The sequence below is a fragment of the Acomys russatus genome, chromosome 14 (genome assembly GCF_903995435.1).
Source record: "Acomys russatus chromosome 14, mAcoRus1.1, whole genome shotgun sequence".
Classification (NCBI taxonomy): domain Eukaryota; kingdom Metazoa; phylum Chordata; class Mammalia; order Rodentia; family Muridae; genus Acomys; species Acomys russatus.
Window position 1 is genome coordinate 7,639,188 of NC_067150.1, and position 5,596 is coordinate 7,644,783.

Here is a 5,596-nt window from a genome sequence, read left to right on the forward strand (position 1 = left end):
CTGATGAAAATGGGCTTTTGATCACCTTAGTTATTTTCTCAGACTTATAACCAGCCATACCTGATTTATTTGCATCAGTGAAGAAGATGGGTGCCCCTGAGATTGGTGACCTCTTTACAATACTTGGAAGGATCCAATTAGTTCCTTTTATAAACTGTATACGGTTGCTTTTTGGGTATCTATTGTTAATGTCTCCCAAATAGTTACTACAAGCTTTTAGCCAGTCTTCATTAATTACCCATAATGACATAATCTCAGACTGAGTAAGAGGCACTACAATTTCTGCCGGGTCCATCCCTGACAGTTGGTACAACCTTATTCCTTCCTTTGTAATCAATTCAGAAATTTTCTCTATGTATGTTTTTAATTTTTTGCTTGTTTATTTGCCAGGAATATCTATTATATGATTCTGTCTTCCCTTTGCATAAGAAGCCCAGTAGGAGAATGTTTTGAAAGCAAAATAACCAGAATGCAACCAAGTTCAGTATCAATTCTATCCACATATGCCTTTTGAAGTTTTTGCTTCACCAGAATTAACTCCTTTTCTGCCTCAGCATTTAGACACCTTGGACTGTTTAAATCTGAATCTCCCTGTAATGTTTGAAACAAGTTACTTAACTCATAGGTAGCTAACCTTATGGTTGGTCTTAACCAGTTAATATCTCCCAATAATTTTTGAAAGTCATTAAGAGTTTGCAATTGATCTCTATGGATCTGTACCTTTTGTGGTCGAATTTTTTGTTCAGTTATTTTATAGACTAAATAGGTAATTGAATCTCTCCTTTGTATTATTTCTACAGCAATCTGTAATCCCAAGCATGGCAGAATTGTTTGTGCTTCCTAAAACATTTTTTTTCTAAAACACTAGGATCAGATATATGGTATATAATATAAATATATGATATATAGTGTATGATATATGGTATATGATATATGGTATATAATACAAAACATTAGGATCATATATATATATGGTATATGATAGATTGAAGAAACTGCCTATGCATTATTTCTAAAGGTTATTGCACAAAATATTGGTATAAAATTGGGCTAGTCAACATTCCCTGTGGAAATACCTTCCAACGATATCTCTCCATTGGAGAATTACTGTTCAGAGTAGGTACTGAGAAAGCAAACCTTTCCCTGTCCTTCTCATGTAGAAGTATGGAGAAAAAACAATCTTTTAAATCAATTGTAATTATGTGCCAAGACCTAGGTAGCAAGGAAGGCAAAGAATTTCCAGGTTGAAGCAAACCTGTGGGTTGAATCACCTTGTCTATGGTCCTCAAATTCGTTATCATTTTCCATCCACCTGATTTCTTTCTTACCACGAACTCAGGGGAATTCCAGGGGCTGGAAGATTCTTTCATGTGTTGAGCCTCCAGCTGCTCTTTCACTAAATAGTGAGGCACCTGCAACTTTTCTTTTGTTAAGGGCTACTGCTCCTGCCATACAGGTCTGTTTGAAATCCATGTTAGGGGCATGGCTGTTGGTATCTCAGCAGTGGCCCCTCTTATAAATTTTGCCACTCTAAACCTGAAAAGTTCTGAGGTTGGACAGTGGGCATAGCTTGTGGTCACCCCTGATCGCTTACATTAATCTCTTCCCCAGAAGTGTGTACTAATTCATCCCTATTTTCAACATTGTTTATCTCTGTATTTTCAGGAATAGTAATCTGAGTACCCCACTGTTGTAAGAGATCTCTTTCCCAAGATTTATGGAAATGTCAGCCACATAAAGTTTCAGCCTCCCTGTCTGCCCTTCTAGTCCCACATACTAAAGCCACTGCACACTTTGTTTTATTTGAGATAACTTACCAATTCCTACAATTTCTGTATAAACCTTCTTAAGTGACCAATTTTGGTTCCAAGACTTCTGAAACATGATTGAGACATTGGTTCTGCTGTCCCCTAAGCTTTCTATTTTAACATCATTCAATTGTATAATTAACTTAGGTCTCTGATCATTAATTACTGTTTGTCAGAACACACATGTCCCTGTGCTTCCAAATGTACCAGTCCTTTCCACTGGAGCAGCTTTTCCCTTAATGTAAGAAAACAGTAGGAGTTCAGCAATTCTATCCCCAGCATTGATTTTCATCTCCTTCTTTACACATGCCATGATTTTTATTTCCTCCTTAGAATCTCTATCTATAATACCTGGATGCACAATAAAACCATGAGAAGTCAGCCCATTTCTTCCCAGAACCATTCCTACTGTGCCTGAAGGCAAAGGACCGAAACACCAGTATTTAATTTGTAACATTCACCCTGGGGAGATAGGGTAAGAGATATATTTGAAGCCAGATCCAAGGCTACACTGCCTTCTATAGCATGCATTAGATCACTAATACTCAGTTTCCGTTTTCCTGAACATTTGTTACTTCTGGACTGGCCAAAGGAATTCCGCTGGCATTGTTTACGGTGGCCTGAGCCGATGACCCCCTCCTGCCATTTCTGATTGGCAAGATATTGCCTTGCACATCTCTCTTAGAGTGACAATCAAGAGACCAATGTTTCCCTTTCCCACAGCGACTGCAGTACCCTGGAAGTCTTGGCACCTCATTACCATTATTGCCAGAACCTCTTTGTTCTCTCCTATGAGTTATGTTTTCTGCCAGGTTATTGTGCTTTCTATCTCTACAGGTTCTTTGCACATGATCAATTTTACCACAATTAAAGCACCAAGTATTATGATATCTGGACTCTCTGGCTAAAGCTTGTCCCACAATATTATTTTGATATTCCTGAGAGTTAATATTAACTGTCTCTTTTACCCAGTCATCTAATGGAGTGCCTCTTTCCTTTAATTGTCTAAGCACCCTCTTACCTTCAGTGTTTGCATTCTCATAAGCCATGATATGTTTTAATGCCTGTTTGGTGTCAGAATGTGGCAACACTCTATCCATAGCAGATCCTAATCTCTGCAAAAGTTCTGTAAAGGTTTCCAGAGGTCCTTGGAATACTTCAGTAAGTGGAATAGTTGTTCCCCCAGGTTCCTCTACCAGCTCCCAAGCTTTCATGGCTGCATTACAACATTGTTCAATCACTCTTATCATCAGCTTGAATTTTTCTCTTAAGTTAGTATATTGCCCTTCACTGAGCAATTGATCTCTATTAATATTTATTCCCTGTGTCATATTTTCTTGTTCTATTCTTACAGCCTCTGTTCATCGCCATGATAACCACTTTAACTGTTGTGCTGCTTCCAATACTGCTGAAACTAAACTTTTCCAATCTTGGGGAACAAGTCTATTCTGCATGACCCAGCTGTTTATCATTTGTTTAACGAAAGCAAAGTGCATACCATATTTGATGATGGATTCCTTAAATTGTTTTAAATCTGTCTTGTCTACAGGTTGCTAGGCCATTTGCTCATAACCTTCAGCACCATTTTGCATGGGCACATGTCTTACAGTGACTGGAAAAGCTGAAGGTGTCTGGGCGACTCTGGAGGTTTGCCTTCCTTTTCCTCTCCTTTCTGACCTTTTCCACTCTTTTAGCCAAAGGTGCCTTCCGCTTTTTCAGTCCTTCCAATTTTTTCTGCATTTTGCCCATTTGTTCAGTCAAGTCAGTAATTCTGTCCAAAAGGATAGAGTTTATTGACTCTTCTGTGTTTTTCTGGCTTTCTGGTTTCTCCATTTTCTGTCCTTCATCACTCCCAATTACCAAAAATTCTATTCACTTTCCCATCCCTTCATTTTCTTTCCTTAGTCTTTCCATCTGTCCAGTCAAATCTGCAATCTTTTCCAAAAGGATAGAATTTACTGACCCTTCTGGCTTTTCTATGTTATTAGCCTTTCTTCTAATACTTCTAAGAATGAAATACAATAAAAGAACAAAAAAAAAAAGAAAGAAAGAAAGAAAGAAAGAAAAGAAAAGAAAAAAACAGAGAATTCCCTCTAAGTATAAGGCAGCAAAGAGTTTTGCAATGGTAGTTGCTACTTTGCTGATACCCTGAAATAGTATTTCTGTACTTTCAAATTCTGAATCTTCCCTCATACCATTAGAAACTGTGGAACCCATCTGGCCCCACGTCATGCGCCACTTGTTGGCTCTGTTTCTTAACAGTTAAACTTTATTATACAACCCAAATTGCTTACACAAAAGGGAAAAAAGGTTAAAGGGAAACAAAAGGTTAATCTCAGGGAGTATCTGTGGTATGTCCAAGGGCAAAGCCTGCCAAGACTGCTTTCACCTGTGACAAAGCTTACAATCCTTCCCACAGAAACCATCTTTTATGGTCCAATCTATTTGATCTTCTCTATATTCTCTTCCTTCCCACCTCCTCTCTCCTTTAGGTTTTGAAATTTTCTATGATTTTGTTGAAAATACTTTCTGTCCCTTTGACCTGGAATGATTTTTGCTCGATTCTTCTCATTTGTAGATTGGCTCTTCATAGTATCCCAGATTTCTTGGCTATTTGTTCATGGATGATGATGATGATGATTGGATTTAACACTTTCTTTGACTGAGTTATACATTTCTTCTACCTTGTCTTCAATGTCAAACATTTCCTCTTCCATGTATTGAACCATGTTTATGAGGATTACCTCTGAGATTTTTATTTGACTTGTAAATCTTTCATTTCCAGTTTCATCTCAGTTCCGGATCTCTCAAGTGTTTCAGGTTCTTGAACATATTCATAATAACTATTTTCTTTTTTTTAAATTTTTAAAATAATTTATTCTTGTTAAATCTCAATGTTTATCCTATCCCTTGTATCCTCTCATTTTTCCCTCCCTCCGATTTTCCCATTATTCCCCTCCCCTATGACTGTTCCTGAGGGGGATTACCCCCCCCATGTATATGCTCATAGGGTATCAAATCTCTTCTTGGCAATCTGCAGTCCTTCCTCTGAGTGCCACAAGGTCTCCCCCTCCAGGGGACATGGTCAAATATGAGGCACCAGAGTACGTGAGAAAGTCATATCCCACTCTCCACTCAACTGTGGAGAATGTTCTGACCATGGCTAGATCTGGGTGGGGTTTAAATTTACCACCTGTATTGTCCGTGGCTAGTGCCTTAGTTTTAGCGGGATCCTTGGGCCCAAATCTGCCTATCATAATGTTTTACTTGTAGGTTTCTAGGACCCTCTGGATCCTTCTAATTTGCTATTCTCCTATGCTTCTCCCATCTAGAGTCCCAACAGGATGTCCTCCCCTCTGTCCCAGTTTCCTGCTAAGTGAAGGCTTTCGTGGGACATGCCCCTTGGGCTAGTATACAGATATAAGTGAGTATATACCACTTGAGTCTTTCTGCTTCTGGGTTAACTCACTCATTATGATCATTTCTAGCTCAATCCATTTATCCACAAATTTCGGGAATTCCTTGTTTTTAATAGCTGAGTAGTATTACATAGTATATATGTACCACAGTTTCTTTATCCATTCTTCTACTGAGGGACACTTAGGCTGTTTCCATGTTCTGGCTATTATGAATACAGCTGCTATGAACATGGTTGAGCAAATTTTCTTGTTGTGTGCTAGAGCATCTTCTGTGTATATTCCAAGGAGTGGAATAACTGGGTCTTGAGGAAGCCCTATTGCCATTTTTCTGAGATAACACCATATAGATTTCCAAAATGGCTGTACTAG